Source organism: Myotis brandtii, unplaced genomic scaffold (assembly GCF_000412655.1).
Source record: "Myotis brandtii unplaced genomic scaffold, ASM41265v1 scaffold268, whole genome shotgun sequence".
Lineage (NCBI taxonomy): Eukaryota > Metazoa > Chordata > Mammalia > Chiroptera > Vespertilionidae > Myotis > Myotis brandtii.
This window is the reverse complement of record NW_005360187.1, coordinates 761,033-778,848: the sequence shown is the minus strand read 5'-3', so window position 1 is coordinate 778,848 and position 17,816 is coordinate 761,033. Positions and strand designations below refer to the sequence as shown.

The 17,816-nt window shown below is 48.5% G+C and overlaps 1 protein-coding gene across 12 annotated transcripts in view; it reads left to right on the top strand.

The window, feature by feature from the left end:
• Positions 1–17,816, top strand: part of ERC2 (ELKS/RAB6-interacting/CAST family member 2) — an 846,554-nt gene that overhangs the window by 827,762 nt on the left and 976 nt on the right. The gene's annotated exons all lie outside the window — the stretch shown is intronic.

The window sequence follows — 17,816 nt, the reverse complement described above, 5'->3', positions numbered from 1 at the left end:
GAATTCGGTTGGGTTAAACAGCCCATGGTCCTCATTCATTTACTTGTTCATGTATTGAGCCCCTCTAGTGCCAGGCACTGTGCTGGGCACTGAGTGACCCTGCGGGTGCCTTCGGAACCCCCATCCCCCTCAGGCAGAACCAGGGTGGCAGGAGGCGTGGGGCCATGTGTGCTTCTGCTGGCCCTCAGTCCCATCAGCTGTGTCAGCTGGTGTCCCTGGGAAGCGGATGACATTAGCGCTTCCAGCTGGGAACAGCGGGTCAGCACGAGGGCCGGCCGGGAGGCTCAGCTGAGCTGCATGAGGAAGTCCAGCCCACCAGCAGCACAAGCGGAGGGATTGTCTGCAGGGCCCCCCGAAGCCCGCGGCCCTGGGGCCAGTCCCCACACTTCCTGAGCTGCTGCCTGCCAGAACCTACTTACTGCTTGGGACTTGCGTCCCTCCTGGCTCATCTTCAGGGGTCCCCTCCTAGGAGGGACCCTCCCTTGCCTCTTCCTAGCTCCTAGTTTGTTGGTAATCCCTGGTGTTCCTTGACTTGTAGATGTACCACTCGAATCTCTGCCTCCATTGTCACGTGGCATTCTCCCTGCGTCCAAGTTTCCATCTTCTTACATGGACATGGGTCATTAGATTAAGGCCCACCCTAATCTAGTATAAGCGCATCTTAATTTGATTATATCTGTAAAAACTGTTGCAAATAAGGTCACATTCACAGGGACTAGGGGTTAGGGTTTGAATATATCTTTTTAGGGGATACATTTCAACCTACACCCCACCCACGGTTGTCTGTCCCGAAGGCAAGGTTATGCACCGCCCCACAGCCTCATCAGCTGCCTCCATCCAGCCTCCATGTTGCCCCAATCACCTGTGGCCCGATCACTCCCCTTTGGTGCTATCCCACTGCCTCAGGGAAGCCTCCGGTCTCCTCCATGTAGCCACAAAGTCCTGTGAGGCCGGGCCTCCCTTCCTCCTGTTGCCCTGTGGCTACTTCCCCGTTCACATTCTGCACTCAGCTGTCCTTCTCTCTGAGGAGGCCTCACTCCGGTTCTGAAGGTTTCAGGCCTTTACATCAGCTGCTCCTCTAGTCAGAAAGCTCCTCCCTCCCCTCTTCCTCTGCTAACTCTTCCTTACTCCTCACTTCTCAACCTGGAAGGCAGCTCCTAGGAGTCCTTGCTGAGCCTCACTGACACGTGAGCAGGTGCCCAGGCTCCCTGTTCTGCCTCCCTGCCCGCCCATGGTCCTCACACCTCACTGTGTGGCAGTTGTCTCTTTGCTCCTCCATGGCCCTGACTTGGCTGCCGCCCTTTAAGATCACTTACCCCCCCACAGCCCCAGCTCATGGCCAGCAAAAATAAGTGCTTTTTGAATTGAATAATTGATTGGATAAAAGAAAGTAAAGCAGCAAGCAAAAGGGATAACAGGAGCTTAGCTGCCTTCCTAATTTTGTGAATATTAAAAGATTTTTCTGCCAATGACCACCTGCCACCAAACCCAACCGGGAACCAGAGCTCAGGGAAGTGTGCGCCAGAGGGACTGTTGCTATGCAGGGGTTTGGTCAGGGCTGGGATAAGCCAGGAGGGCAGCCTGAGGCCGTCTTGTTTCGCTGTCGCTGTCCGGAGCGCCCAGCCTTGGGCCGTGCGGAAGGGGACTGGAGACCTGTGGCCGCCTGTGGCGTTTTCAGCCCCCGCTGCCTTCTCCCTCAAGGTGGACGACGGCAATGGGAAGAGTGGGTAAACTGAGCTAACTTCTTCTGCTTTGGCACATGTGTGGTGTAGCTCTTTTGCATGATTGAATTTTGGCCCACTGAAGAATAAAAACGGTAATCCCCCCCCCTTTTTTTTTCATTGTGTTTTGCCAAAACAAGCTGTGAAAGAATGTAAAATATATCATTTTGTTGGCACCGCTCACAAGTGAGTCAGTGAGCTCGCTCGCATTTACAACTAAAATTGGATTCTAACCTCCCCAAAATTTATGACAACTGCTCCTTCTTGTGGCTTAAATGTTGACATATAATTAATTTAGGATTTCTTCCGGAGGCTTCCTGTCCAGGTTTGTACCTGCCACAGAAATATCCTTGAAAGTTTATCTAACAGCTGGAGCCGTGAAAAACCCCGACTGGGGCTTTGTAAAGCGGGTGGGCTGTGCCAACAGGAAGGGCCCAGAGAGAAAGGGGAGGCTGCCAAGGTGGCCGGCTGCCGGATGTGCTGCGGGTCAGACGCATGGAACTTGCAGTTTGGGGGAAGGTGTGGGTTCTTCTGCCTCTTTTCCTTCCGGGCCCCTGAGATGTGCTCTCTCAAGAAGCTAGGCTGGTGCTTTCTGCACTCTGGATCAAGCCGGTCCTGATGCCCAGCTCTGTCTGGGCTACTGTAGAGAAGGAGTAATAAGAACTATGGTAATTGAACACCTATGCATGTCCCTGTGCTTGTGCTGCTCTGCTTTGCAGGCACAGCTCGCTGTATTTTATCTTCTGCACCTCCTGGACATATTATCCTCTCCTTGTAGATGAAATGAGGCTCGGAGAGGTTAAATGATTTACCTGAGCTCACCCACCTGGGAGGGGGGAAGTGATGGGTGTTCACATGTGCAGAGCTCCTGTCAGGCCCTGTCCCATGGCAACCCTCACAGGTGGGCAGCGCCATCCCTCCCATCCATCCTTGGGTGATAGTCTGAGGGCCCAGGAATGGAGTCGCCTGAGCTGTGCTGTGCCAGCACGGCCAAGGGTGAACCTGAGTGGGGGCGGCTGGAAGGCTTAGAAAAGACAGACAGAGAATGAAAGCTGGGTCTTGGTGGGTCGCTGCTTCTCTGAGAGACAGCGACAGCGCCCACCAGCCGTGTCTTTGTTTTATAGCAGATGCCACAAGGCAAAGTAAGGGCGTGGTCAAGATGTTTACAGCATTCTCATGGGTTTCAATCCTATTCAACTACACGCACCTGAACTCTATCAAGCCCACATCACTCAGGCACGTGGGGCCACGTGTTCGGACCATAGGTTCAAGCTTACAACTACAGCTGTTGGCTATAATTGTGCTGGGAGGGCCCTGCCCTCCAAGCTGGGACTTGCACGTGGCAATGAGAGGACTGTGCCCTCTCATCAGTCCAAGGCTTGAACCTGTCCAAAACACTGTAGCTGCTCCCCACACTGAGCAAGTGCAGAAAGTTAGGTGGTGCCTGAACTTGGACTGCCACCCAGCTGGACTTCGGGCTGGAGCTGGCTCCCTACCATGGTGAGATGTAGTGAGACCTGGGTCTGAGTCCCAGCTGCCCCCTCACATGCCAGCCAGCCTTCCCCGGCCTAGGAGTGAGGTGTCCTTGACCTTTCTTTGCTGATTTCTGATAGCCTTGCTCCCAGAGGGTCTGGGCAGCACTGGCTGCTGATCCAGGGAAAGAGAAGCTACTGCCAATCCATGGGAGTTCTTCCAGAAACCCCGCCCCACCCCAGTGAGAGCCCTGGTTTGGGAGAGTCTGGAAATGCAGCCCAGGGCCATGGCCAGGAACCTCCCTGGGTTAAGGTAAGGAATGGTCACATTCTCAAACTGGTCACCCCTTACCTACGTGAACTTGGGACAGTCCTTTCTCATTCCAACACTTCTTTAAATGGAACAACTGAACTGCCTCTGACCTGGTTTAGCTTCTGCTAGTTTAGATGTGTCTTTGGGCAGGTTACTTAACCACTCTTGGCCTTGTGTGTGTGTGTGTGTGTGTGTGTGTGTGTTTTAACTCTAACAGGAGGAAAATAATAGTGCCCAGCTCACGGGGCGATTGTGGAGATGAACTGTGTTAATATGTGCTGTGGAGAGCGGCTACAGCGTTTGAACAGGTTCAAGCCTCAGACTAATGAGAGGGCACGATCCTCTCCTGGCAAAGCCACGTGCAAGTCCCAGCACAATTATAGCCAAAGGCTACAGTTGTAAGCTTGACCTTATGGTCCAAACCTGTGGGCCCAGGAGGCTGAGTGATGTGGGCTTGATAGAGTTCAGGTGCATGTAATTGAGTAGATTTGAAACCCGCGAGAACATTGTAAACATCTTGGCCACGCCCTTACTTTGCCTCGTGGAATCTGGCTATAAAATAAAGACTCGGCTTGCAGGCCATGGCACTGTCTCAAATCAGAGGGCAGCGTCCCACCTAGCTCCAGCTTTATTCTCTTGTCTGTCTTCTTTAATCCTTCACCACCACCCCTCAGGTTCACCCATGGCCATGCTGGCGTGGCACAGTGAGCACATCAATGGTTTTCAACAGGGAGTGTGGAGTGGGTTGCCCTCCCATGAGGCATCTGGCAATGCCTGGAAACATTTTTGATTGTCATGACCTGGGAGTGGGGAGGGGGTGCTACTGGCATATTGTGGGTAGAGGCCAGGGATGCTGCTAAGCCTCCTACAAAGGTCCAATGTGTCAATAGTGTGAACTCACTGCTGTAAAGCATTTAGGACTATTCCAGGCATGTAGTAGGCATTCAATTAAAGTTTTTTATTATCAATGGATTCAACTCTCCCCTTAATCCACTTAAATATTTACCAGTATTGAGCACCTACTCTGTGGCAGGCATATAAGAAATACTACAGTGAGCAAGAAATGTACAGCCTGTCCCCATGAGGGCAGCTGAGGCTGCAACCAGACATCAACCTAATACTAACCCAAATGCATGATGCAAACTTGTTTGAAAGCAGGAGCATGCAGGGGAAGGTGGGAGGGATTGCTAAGGGAGTGTTTGGCAAGGGGATCTGACCAGGGATAATAGTCAGGGAAGGCCCCTCTGAAGAGTGGCATGTAAGTTGACCTCCAAGGATAAGCAGAAGGCAGCCAGGTAAAGGGTGATGGGGAAAGTACTCCAGGAAGAGGAACTGCATGTCTCAAAAGCCCTGAAGGTGGACCCAGCTATGTGCCTCCTCCCGAGGGAACACTTCATAGATTGGTGCTGCCAATCAGGAATTTCATGTGCTTTTGCAGGGGGATGCAATATCAGAAAGGGCTGGGTCCTGAGGAAGTTCTCTGCCGCAGAGCTGAAACCCTGGTGCATCCTGGGTCACATGGTGACTGCTAGAGAAATGGCAGTCCTCCTGCATTGGGCTTTGGAAGTGGCTCCAAGGGTGCCTCAGGAACCTACTGATATGCCTCGGGTGGCCACTTTGTCATGCCCTAGCTCCTTGATCTCTGACCCAGTTCTTCCCCAAGGCATTTCCTAGTCCTCAATCCTGGAGGCCAGGTCTGTCATAGAAGAGTTAAGCTAGCCCCCTGCCAGGACCTCGGGATTTAATAGGGAAACTTCCAGTCAGTTATGAATTATAAAAATGTGTTTTCCCCTCTTTAATCTTCAAAGTGACCAGTGGCAAAAGCAGCACAGGCATTTCCTCTGAGGGCGCGTCCACACCTGAGTTGGAAGCATTGGTGATAGCTAAGACCCTCCTAACAGATGGGAGAGTGGGTCCACCTGACGGCCCATGGTTACTCCCCAAGTGACACGTGGAGCCCATCATTCCCCATGAAGATTACTGAGTTCGCTTATCTCCCTAAGCAGGAGCTGGAGATAGGAATAGGGGCCCTGTGCTTCCTGCAGACCTACAAGTACAGACTTCAGCATGGAATTTCAATGTAAACTGAGTCCAGAGGGCAAGCCTGCTTTTTAGCACTGTGCAAGTGTGACTGGCCTTAGATTCCCTTAGAAATAACCTCTGCTTTTCTCTAAGTCCCCATTCTTTGGAGGGGACATCATTGTGTCCCATTAAGGTGATCCATCAATGGGCTTCTTGAGAAAACTCCGTGCATATTTGCAGAGATTGGTTGCAATTTGAGAGGCATCTTGTTCTGTGTGTGGTTTCTTAAAACCTAACTACGTAAAACACAGACTAGGTACTTAATTGGGATCTACCATTATGGGACAGACACTTGGATTTGAGGACTATGTGTTTGTTGCCTGCTCCCACCCACACATCTATCTCAAGAGCAGTGGTACCGTAGGCACTCCAAGAATCTTGTTCTGTATCATTCTGGCCAAGTATGCTGCTGAGCAAGCAACCCTACCCAACAAGAAGAGATTATAATGATGTCCTGTATGGAAACCAAAATGGCAGCTACAATGCCAATGGCCTGGCCCACCTGTCCCAGGAAGGTGTCCTTTTGTTTATACTGCAGTACAAATTCCTTTTTTACAAAGCAGCTTTAGGTTAACTAGAACTCTCCTAGATGAGAAGCCAAGTAGATTTCATGTCAAGGTTTTTCCCAGGCCTCTCCGAGTTACCTATGACAAGATGAGGGCAGGAATGTAAGATTCCACGTGCAGGGATGGAGTAGTGGGGGTAACTCAGCCGCAGTCCTCCTGGTCATTACTGGGGGAGGCTCTGGTTTTGAGCAAGTCAAGCCTTGGAGTTACACTCTGCTGGTAAAGGCAGACCCTCCCTCAGTAATCTCTTTAGCATCCCACTCCTTCAAAGACAACTTGGACCCCAAAGGCCTCCTGCAGCCAGAAGACATGTGAATATCCCATCAGTTGGATAGAAGCAATAGATTGGAATCCTCCAGATAGTTCACTCAATCTCAGAATGATGCATGATCAATCACTGCATTCCTCCTAAATGAAATTAAGATGTTAAGATATATTGCTTGGGGCTTCTGGATGGGATTTCTGCCGTTGAATTTTCAACAGAAAATGTATTGCCTTGGAATCACTGGGAAAAGGAGACCTTCTGGATCTAAGTTAAAGCGAAACATTTGACAGTGGAGAAGAATGCTTCAGACATGTTAATTTTTTTCATATTTAAAAGTGATTAATCATCCCAAAGACCGTGAAGCTAGAAGGCCACAGTGCAGACTCTTGGAGGGGAAGGAGGATGCATGTGCCTTGATGCTCTAAAGTGGAGGCTTTTGAAGGAGGCTGTAGGTGAGCTCATGGTGAAAGACACAAAGCACAGGCTAAAGAGGAGGAGGAGGAGGAGGAGGAGGAGAGATTCTCTTCCAGTAGGCATTGTACACCATCAGAGATGTTACTGTCTTGTAAATTCTTTCCAACCCTCCTGTCAGAGCAGGTCAGGGCCCTAGTGTGTTGCCATAAGCTGGAAATTTGACATCTCAGTGCGTTGGGATCCTAGCCTGGTCCCACCACATACTAGCTGTGTGACTTTGAGTGTGTATCTTGAACTCTCTGTGCCTGTTTCTGGAGCGACATATGGGCTAATAATAGCGACCTCTTTGGAGTGTAAGGACTGGATGCCATAAAACAAAAGAGTCGGTGCTCAGTGAATGTTGACAGGTCATTCTCTCCTTGGTACTTAGCACAATTCTAACGAATTAATCACATGTGCAGATTAATTATTTGTTGAATGTAATGTCCTACATCAGGGTAGGAAACGTCCAGCCTATGGACATATAAGGCCCACGAAATCATTTGGCCTGGCCCTGCAAAGACATTAGGGACGAGTTCATTAAATGTTTGACCAACTATAGCAGGCTAATTGTTAAGTTGATAATTTTGTATGGCCTGGGAGTGATGTTACCAATATCCAAACGGCCCTCGGCAGAAAAAAGGTTCCCCACCCCTGTCCTCCTAGCTGTGTATTCCATGAAGTCAGAGCTAGTGCCTATCTCATTCAACCACAGTCTCTAGGACAGTGGTTCTCAACCTTCCTAATGCCGTGACCCTTTAATACAGTTTCTCATGTTGTGGTGACCCCCAACCATAAAATTATTTTCGTTGCTACTTCATAACTGTAAGTTTGCTACTGTTATGAATCGTCATGTAAATATCTGATATGCAGGATGTATTTTCATTGTTACAAATTGAACATAATTAAAGCATACTGATTAATCACAAAAACAGTATGTAATTATATATGTGTTTTCCAATGGTCTTAGGCGACCCCTGTGAAAGGGTCATTCGACCCCCAAAGGGGTCGCGACCCACAGGTTGAGAACCGATGCCCTAGGACTTAGCGTGGTTCCTGGTAGATGCTTTAAACATCGTGGGAGGGAGAGAGGAAGAGAGGGAAGAAGGAAAGAAAGATTGATTCTTATACTTTTAAAAAAACATAGTTTGAAGACAATATAAAACTAAACTGAATTTGCCTTTGTGTCCCTTTAAGAACCCATTTCACAGCGCAAAACGAGGTGGCTTTTTTCCTACTCCCTTGTTTTCAGGTGTGTGTGCATTGGGGCTCATAGGACTCCGAGGCCCTGACTCTCTCTAAAGAGCCTGACTTCCCTCAGCTGGAGGCCGGCTTGTGTTTGTGCGTTTTCCTTTTCCCTTCCCACCTACCCAGGGAGTCTCCTCCTCCCCCAAGAAGGCCAGTTCCTTTTGTTGCAGGAAACTCTGATTTGGTGGTTGCTTAGAAAACACAAAAAAAAGTTTGAAGCATGTTGAAATTAAAGCACAGTTAATCAAATGCAAAACTCCACGCAGCCCCGATCTGCCAGAAATAGTTTAAAAAATGATTTTCAGATTGCTGACAATGATGACTGTGTTTATGGCAGTGAGGTTGCCTGCCTTCCCCGGCCATCATTGCCGGCGTGCACCCAGCATTTAGAAATTAAACAAAAACACATTGAACTTGCTGCATTAGCTGTTGCCACATCGGAACGCTAATGGGTTTAGTGACCACAACCGACCCAGTCCAGAGCGTGTCAACAGCCAAAGGACCGACCTCGCTGACTGTTTGTACTTTGCCCAAGTTGTTACAACTTTAATTCTTTGCAGCTTAATTTTCCTGCTGTTTTGGCCTGTCGTTCTCCACCCCCCCCCCAACCCCGCCATGTCTTAAAGAGCATAGCAGCCAGCCCAGCCTCCTTACAGCAAGGCCATGGCCGTGACGAGAGGTCCCAGAGGCCGGCGCCTCAGCCTCTTGGTCTGATGACAGGTAGACCAGGGCTCCAGAAGGTGCACTTGAGTGTCCTCCCCCTCTGCCTGCCGCCTTCCTCAGCCAGTCACTGTTAACATTCGTTCTGGAAACGGCCCAAGGTGAAGCCGAGGGAAAGAGCCCCTTGACTTACCGCTCGTCTGGAAAAGTGGTCTTCCTGCCTCCCTTCCGTACAAGAAAGCAGCTGCCTGGCGTTTGCACCTTGCCCGCGGTTTCTCTGCATGCCTCGTAGGCCGCCAGCCCTGCCTGAGAAACCAGGCCAACTGCCTCCATTTCTAGGCAGCCCAGCCCAGCCCCGGGCTGCAGGACCTTGGTGGGGAAGAGGTTAAATTGCTCACCCGCCTGGCTGTGTGCTTTCCTGCCCACACTTGCTCATGGCCTAAGGCAGTGCCTGTTGTTTGGGGAGGGGGGAAAGGGAGGTCTCGCCTGGACCCAGGTGGCCGACAGGCAAACCATGTTATTAAGAAGCAGGGATCGCAAAACCTTGATCTTCAAAAGAGACCCCTAATTAGTCCCTGGCCCAAGAGTAAATGGCATTCCACCCCAGCGAGGCGGGAAGGGCGCCTTCGAATCCTGGGGACTAATTGCCATTATTGGCTCTAGGAAGATCCTGTTGTAAACACTTGTCCTCCCAGTCACTTCTGGTCGGCAAACTGGAGATATCAGGTTGTGCCTTCTGTCTCGAATTCTCCAAAACGCCTCGCCGGCTCCTTTTCCCAGGAGGGGCATCTCGTGCTTGCCCAGGAAGCTTTCTGAGCACCCGGCCACAGGGACGCCCTTGTCTGGCGCGCTCATCCTCACAGTGAACGGTTTCCAGTGAAGGGAACTGAAATGGGTTTCACGTTATTCTCATTGGAATGTGAAAATGCTGTCTGGAAAATCAACTTTAATTTCAAGGCAGACAGGTTTGTCATGAAGCTAATGGGGCTTATGCTTCCAACCCCTCGAGTACACGGACCTTTCCCAAGACCAGGGCAAGGCCCTAACCATGGGTTCAAGGGGCCGTATACTTTCGAACTGTTTGAAGCAGCCAACTATTTCTGTACCCCTTTTCTAAAAGAGAGCCACCCCTCTTTTAGCAGAACACCAGGGCGTGCTCTGCAATGCGCAGCAAACCCCTCCAGGCCACGTGCAGGGTGGGAGGTGTTGTCTAAGTTTGACTAGAGAAGGTCTCTATCCTTGAACTAGAGAATGTTTTCAAGAGCGTGGGATCCATCCCCTTCCAGGGCAGCCTGGACAATACACACCTCAGATGGCAGAAGAGGCCAGCCTCCGAGAGGCTCGGGGGCTGTGGGGATTTGGGCGGGAGGCTCCCAAACCACAGGGATTCTATTATCTGGACACTCTCAGGGCAAGAAGTATGTCTGAATGGGGCAGGAGGGGTAAGGAGAAAGCTGAGAGTCATTTCTGAATAGTCTTATGAAGTGTGAGTTTCCTGTTCACCTTGAGGATCCGCTTTTAGCGAGCAGTTAGGGGCCCTGTGGTGACGTCAAATAGCCCCCTTTCTCCCAAATCTGACCTCAGAATCCTTGGGTCAGGAGCTGAGGAGTCACCATGACTCAGCAATAATTCCTTTGTGTGGACTCAGGGTGGGCCAGGAAGCTGGACGTTCCATACACCAGGCTTAGGATATTTGCTCATAGGATTCCATTGTCTCCGTGATGAAAGCAGATGGTTTTCCCTCTGCAGGTAACCTAATAACCTGACACAACAGATGAGGGCGAGGAGGGGTGGGCCCGCCAGCCCGCCCGAGTGGGGTTCTCCCAGATGACTCCGGCATTTCCCCCTCTCTGGGGAGCGGGTGTTCTGTTTGTTGAATCAGCCCTGTCTCCCATGTCATTCGCTGCACCCCCCAAAGATTCCCAAAGCATTATTTTAACCTATACGTTTCACTGATTTGAGATGTTAGAAATTGTATGCCAAACTTTTGGTTATTTTAACTAGTTCAGAAAAGAAAGACTAACATCAGTTTTGACAACAAACAAAACCAGTTTTTGTTCTATCAGTTATGTTTAAAAGATTCCAATTTCAAACTAAACACAATGTGTGGTTATTCTGTCAGCGATTTATATAGCCACGAGGGCGCCACAGTTACACACTGCATACATCATTGTATTTTTAAAATGTACTTAATGAACATTTTTTTTTCTTTTCTAGTAACTACTTCATTGCCTTAAATGAATGCATTCCAATAGAATTTGTAACAAATGACCACTTTGTGTTTGCATTAATGCCAAACACGTTTAACAAATTTTTAACAAGGAACCCTGGCAAAATGCCAAACTCCTGGAGGGACACTGAAGGAATGCTATAAATTTAAACTAGATTTTACCTTTTCACTTAGCTCAGCAAGTGTCTTAGGTGTCTTGCTATCTCAGGATTGTGGCATTTCTATTTTATGTCAGATACGTTGTACATTTTTATTGTTTTTATTGCTTAGGTTGTACCTATTTCCACAGGACATTTAAATCTCTGCAGCCGTGTCTGAAATAATATGGTGGCAGCTTAGAAATTGAGCTTTATGTCTGCAAATTATTTGTATCTTGTGCAGGTTGGTAGAGGCATATATGCAAATACACCTTATTAAAATATAATTATATTTAAAACAGCCCAGTCAACCAATTAAATACAAAAAAATAAAATAGATTAGAACAATGGTTCTCAACTGGGTGTGATTTTGTCCCACAGGGGATATTTGGCTATATTTGGAGACAGTTTTTAGTGTCATGACTGGGCAAGGGGTGATGCTACTGGCATCTAATGAACAGAGGCCAATGATGCTGCTAAACATTCTATAATGCACCAGCATTCACAACAAAGAACTGTCCAGCCCCAAGTGTCCACAGGACCAAAATTGAGAAATCTGAGAGTAGAATGACAAAGACCTTTGGCTTGTGGGCAGTCTCTCAGGCTAAAGAAGGTGTTATTTTAAGAAAAAATTACAACTAAAAGCACATTTCATCTCAACCAATGTTTTCAAAGTTACATGGAATACCTTCCGCTGATGTTGGGTGGCAGACTTCTGATTTTCACTTCTGCTGCCTCTGCCCTTGAAAAGAAAAGAGCCCGGTCCATAGTGGCTGAGCCTAACCTGTCTCCCGAGGTGCTGCCGGGGTGGCTGGTGGCCCAAGTTATGGGCAAGCCCAGCTGATGTGTGCCAGGTGCAGCCCGCTGGCGAAGGTCACCACTGGGCAGGGGCACCATCTCCGAGGCAGGGCCCAGGGCAGGCAGAGTGCTGCACACCCACAGGGGATAGTTTTAGGTGGGCAAGCACTTTCATTTCAGTAGCTATGCAATTATTAGAATGTCTAGTCGGCAAATGCTGGCACCATTATGGTATTAAGTAAATCTTTCTTAAAAAGGAAACTTCAGTTTTTGGAAAAGATATTTTAAAGAAAAATATTAATTAAATGTGGCAGGTGTTATGGAGAGCTTACAAAAGACCAAGGCTTTTTTAAAAATGTATTTTTGTGAAAAGAACACGAAAGACCAAGGCTTCGAGAATCCTCGTGGTAGAGAGAATGGGCTCTGGATGGAGGAGATGTGGGTTCAGTCAGATGCCAGGAAGGTGGGAATTTGACCCAAAGCAGTTCCCTTAAGCTTCAGCTGCCGTATCTGCTTCAGACTAGCAACAAGGTTGGTGTCATCCAGCTGGTTTGAAATAATTCACGCAAAAGCACAGAGCGCTGTGGCAGACAGCATGCACTAAACGTTAGCCACGAATGACTCTGACCACAGTGATGTCAAAAATCACAAGGACACTCAGCAGTGTGTGCCCACCTGATTTCCTTCATTTAAAATACTGTGGTGGCCCTGGCCTGCTAGCTCAGGTGGTTAGAGTGTCATCCAAATACTCCAAGGTTGTGGGTTCCATCCCCCGTCAGGGCACATGTAAGAGTCACCCAAGGATTGCATAAATAAGCCGAAAAACAAATCGTTTTTCTGTAATTTTCTCTCTCTCTCTCTCCCTCTCTCTCTCTCTCTCTCTCTCTCTCTCTCTCTCCCTCTCTCTCTCAAATCAATAGATAAAAATTTTAAAATCTATAAATTAATAAATAAAATACTGTGGGTAGTTGCACCAGCAGACAGAATCCAAAGATGAAGTCTGGAGTCCCTCAGTTGCCCTCCCTCAAGCTCTCATCCCAAACAGCAGTTTGCAATTCAGAGCCCAGGCTTGCTGGGCCGCCCCGCCCCCAAAGCATTGGGCTCTGAAGTGTTACATTTTATTGCCCTGTGGAGCTGTAGGAGGCCACTCGCAAGGTAAAATGCTGCTCTCCACTCATATTTTTGAATTATGGCTTCAAGGTGGTTGCTCCTATCAAGAAAATTAAATGATTTAACATAATTTGTTGCCACTTTGATCACAACAATAATAAATAAATCTTCATGAGGAAAATGGGAAACCCATTCCGGCCCGTTTTAAAAGATGTTAAGTAATAACACAGATGTAGTTATAGATTTTTTTTTTTTTAAGCAGAAACGACTCTATTGGGTTTTCCTGTGAGTGGAGTCACTTAGTGGAGTTGCTCTGCACAATGCCCGCTGCCCCAGCACGAGAGCGTGCCTCTTCAGACCCCTGCTAATTAGCCTATCCGGGGCTCGCTTTTATGTGGGCACCATGTGCAGGGTCGGGGCGTCCAGGCCGCGGTGAATGGGTGTCTGTTTTTGTACCTGGGGCACAGTGCACACATTTGGAAAGCACATGGAGCGTAATGGACATTAACCCAGATGTCAAAAATAGCCCGCGTTTTACTACTGTTATTAAACAGTTTCCCCTTTAACCCCTCCGTGTTTACCAAAGACCCCTTTCTCCCGGCCTGTTTCTGCAAATCACTACTGAATGGCCAGGAGAAGAAAGCCATAATCGGGCAGGTGTCTTTATTCCAAAGAAAAACAGTCTGAAGGCATATTTGTGAGACACCACACATTTATAGCCTGTTCTCCTGGGGGCGCTGGTCCGGGGGCGGAATCTCACTGCTGTGCTCAGCTCACCCCCACACGCACCCCCACACCCACATGCAACCCTACACCCACAGGCACCCTCACCCCCACACGCACCCCTTTTTCACATACCCCCACCCAGAACACCAACTGCAGGGCTCCCTTCCGAAGAACCAAGTCAAGCTTTTTCACAATGGAAATAGCTTTCTATTTTCCTATGACACCAGTTACACATTCTTAGGTTTAAAATAGCCAAACAGTGCAACAACAACAATAACTATGTAAAGAAGAACATTTAAAAAACACCACCCAGAGACCATTATTAACAATACCCTGCTACCTACACTTGCAAGTGTTTATGTGTGTGTTGATGCAAAAGCAAGACTGAATTATACAAGTAGAATTGTAATCTGCTCTTTTCACTGAAATAAAGGTGGCTATCTCTCCATATAATGAAATAGTTATCTACCTCATAATTGTCATGTAGTCGCTGAGTAATCCTAAGCATCCCTATCACAGCTCTCTCTTTACTTCCTTCAAGTCACAAATTTTTGAAATCCTCGTGCTTTTATTTATCTGTGCATCTATTTGTTGTCTGTCTTCCTCCCGAAAATACAAGCTCCATGGGGGCAGAGATTTCATCTGTCTTTTTACCATTATATCCCTGGCACCACACGCATTGTCAGATACAGTGAAGAGCTATGTTAGCTTTTTACTGCTGCATAACAAAATCACCACAAAATCAGTGGCTTAAAGGAACGCCCATGGATTATCTGACAGTCCTGTTGGTCAGAAGACCAGCCAGGCTCCCCTGGGTTGTCTCCATCGTCTCATAAGCTGAAAGTCAAGGTGTTGGCCAGGTGGACTTGAACCTGGAGGCTCCAGGAAAGCACCCGCCTCCATGCCCATTCAGGTTGTTGGCAGAACTCAGTTCCTTGTGGTGGTGGGACTGAGGTCCTGTTTTCTCCCTGGCTGTGGGCTAGAGGCTGCCCTTGGCTTCTGCAGTACACGCTCCAGTCCTTGCCTCGTGGCTCCCTCCATCTCAGCACAGCAGGTCCCTCCAGGAAAGTCTCTGACTTTGCCTTCTGCTACCAACGAGAGAAATGTCTCTGCTATTACATGGCTCCTGTGATTAAACAGTTTCCCCTTGAACCCCTCCGTGTTTACCAAAGACCCTTCCTCCCAGCATGTTTCTGCAAATCACTACTGAATGGCCAGGAGAAGAAAGCCATAATCGGGCAGGTCACCTCTCTTTTGATTAGACAAGTGATTAGTAGCCTTAATTACGTTTGTCAGGTGGCATGATCCTGGTATGGGACGTTCACAGTCCGGATGCTAGGGAAAGAGCAGGAAGTCTTTGGCCAGGGGGTGATGTGAGGATTCTGCCCACTCTAGGTGCTCTCTGATACGTGGGGAAGGAAGAGGGAATCAGCTCGTTCCGGTCCATGAACTGTGCGAGGCACAGGGGACCCTAACTGAGCGAGGCTGGCCTGCCCTGGCCCTTGTCGAGCCCAGACCAGTGTTGTCAATAGAAATATAATGCAAGCCATGTCTGAGCCACAGAACGACAGCCACATGAACAAGAGTAATAAGAGGTACAATTAATTATAATAATATATTTACTTTGATCCAGTACATCCAAAATGCCATTTTAACAGGAAATTGACACAAAAAATGACTTTCAGACTAAAGCTAAAATTTAATTTGTTGATTTATATTCATTCAAAATCAGTATGAAAAACTAATTTCATATTGAATCTTCAAAACCCTGTGTGATCTTACACTTATAGCACATCTCAATGTGGACTAGCCATGTGCCAAGGGCGGAGTCGCTGCACGTGGCCAGTGGCTGTCATGTTTGGTCAATAAAAACCTGGACAAGTCACCAGAAGGGGACAGTGCAGTATGTGCCAGACTTCCCGAGCGGCATCCTACACTCACGAGGGTCAGGAAAGGCCTCCAGGGAAGACGCGACATCTAAACTGAGATGGACGCAAAAGTAGGAGTGGGTCGGGTCAAGGGTTAGCGTCAATGCATGTCAGACAGAAAGGAAAGATTGTGAGGTGGGAGAAAGGGAAGCGTTAGGCCTGCAGATGCAGGTTCAGCAGAGGTGGGACATGGAGGTGGCGCTGGAGAGAGAGGGGCCAGGTGGCCCTGGCCTGCATGGTTCATATCCACCCTCCATCCTCCATCCCGAGGCAACGGGATTGGAAATGAGGGCGGTAAACCTGGGATGAGGATGAAGTCAGTGCCATTCTGGAAACAGCACCGCTGGCTGCACCAAGGAGAATGCAGAGTTGGGTGCTGCTGAAGAGGATGCGTGGGGACAGGTTGGGCCTGTGTGGCCCTCCAGGTGAGGGAGGTCTGGTCAGAGCTTGCCTCACAATGGGTGGCTGCCCAGCTCACCTCCTTTTAACATTTTTTTAAAGCATATGCATGTTTGTCCCTCAACCAGGGATCATCTGCATGTCCAGCTGCTGGCGACATCACTGGAGCTTTTTCTCTCAAATCCATTCAGGCCTCCTGGCGAACGGGTTGTCTGATTGAAGGAGGGGCAGCGCTGTTGGAGACTCCTCTTTTCCGCAGCACAAGCCGCACCCCCAAACACTGCACCGCGGTTGCAAGGCACTGTGTCTTGCCTTGTGACCTGTTACCCAGCTGGACATCTTTCTCTCAACTGAATAAATGATTGTTCTTTGCTACTTTGTCTTGGAAAAACATCAAGGACATCGGACATTCACTGTACTTATTTTTCACTCGTTTCCCCGTCGGTTAAATACGACCGGTGCATTTTCGTACTACTTCGGGTTTCTCTTTACCTTTTAATCACCTGTCCTTTTAATGTATTGGTCAGCCTTTTAAAAGGATGATTAAGAAATGCTTAATGCACAAAAGAATTAGAGCTATGCACAGCTCATGGAGCAGAAAGCGTGCTCTGACTTACAATGTTCATACGGAGTTTGCAGAGACTTTATGTGCCAGAATGAGTAATATGATCTGCTCTAGGAACTCCCTAGCTTTCTGGCTCTGCAAAAGTCATTTTTTTTTTTTTTGCTCTGATTCAAGTTTCTTAACCAGAAGGGTTACACCAAACTCCTCAGAGTCTGAATGAGCAGAGTTCATCCAAGCCACATACTTCATTAGCACCGTTTAATGCTGGCTTGGGCTAGCGGCCTACCTGGGCGGACACGGGCATCTTTGGCGAGCTCATTAGTCAGTGTGGCCCGAGAAGCGCCGCGCATCCACCACCAAATCAGACAGCTCAGGCCGCGTATAAAGAATGGCTCACACGTGTGTGAGTGTGTGCGCCTGTTTGATCTTTCCCCGCCCCGCCATATTCCCCAGATAGCTGCACTATTGCCATATGCCCGGAAACTCCCGAAGTATTCAAAGGCCATATGTGAATGATAATGAGGCAGGCACACAAAGCTGAGCATCAGCGGGGAAGAAAGCCATCATCTGAAGGGTCCGTGTGGGATGGTCCTCTCCTCTCCCCCCTGCGCTTCTTCTTCCCCAGCTGCAGTGTATCCCACACTCAGGGCTTCTCCTGGGGACAGTGAGGAAAGTTAAGGTTCTCTGGATCCCTGCTCCGAGGGCATGAGCGGTGCCAATGCATGGTGGCGGGTGGTATTAGGGCTGGGTTTAAGCTTACACACAGGCCTTGAGATGTGGGGATGAAAGCCAACTGTGCCACATTCTGCTCTATTTAAGGAGATGTCAATATGCTTTTTAAGAAATATTTTTTTTTATTGATTTCAGAAAGTAAGGGAAAGGGAGAGACAAAATCATTGATTGGCTGCCTCCTGCACACCTCACACTGAGGATCGATTTCACAACCTGGACATGTACCCTGAGTGGGGATCAAACCGTGACCTCCTGGTCAACACTCAACCACTGAGCCACGACGGCCAGACCCAATATTCTTTTCTAAAATATGTTTTTATTGTGGTAAAATATACATAAAATTTACCATTTTAACCAATTGAAAGTAAGCAATTCAGTAGCATTAAGTACACATGCCGAGTTGTACAACCA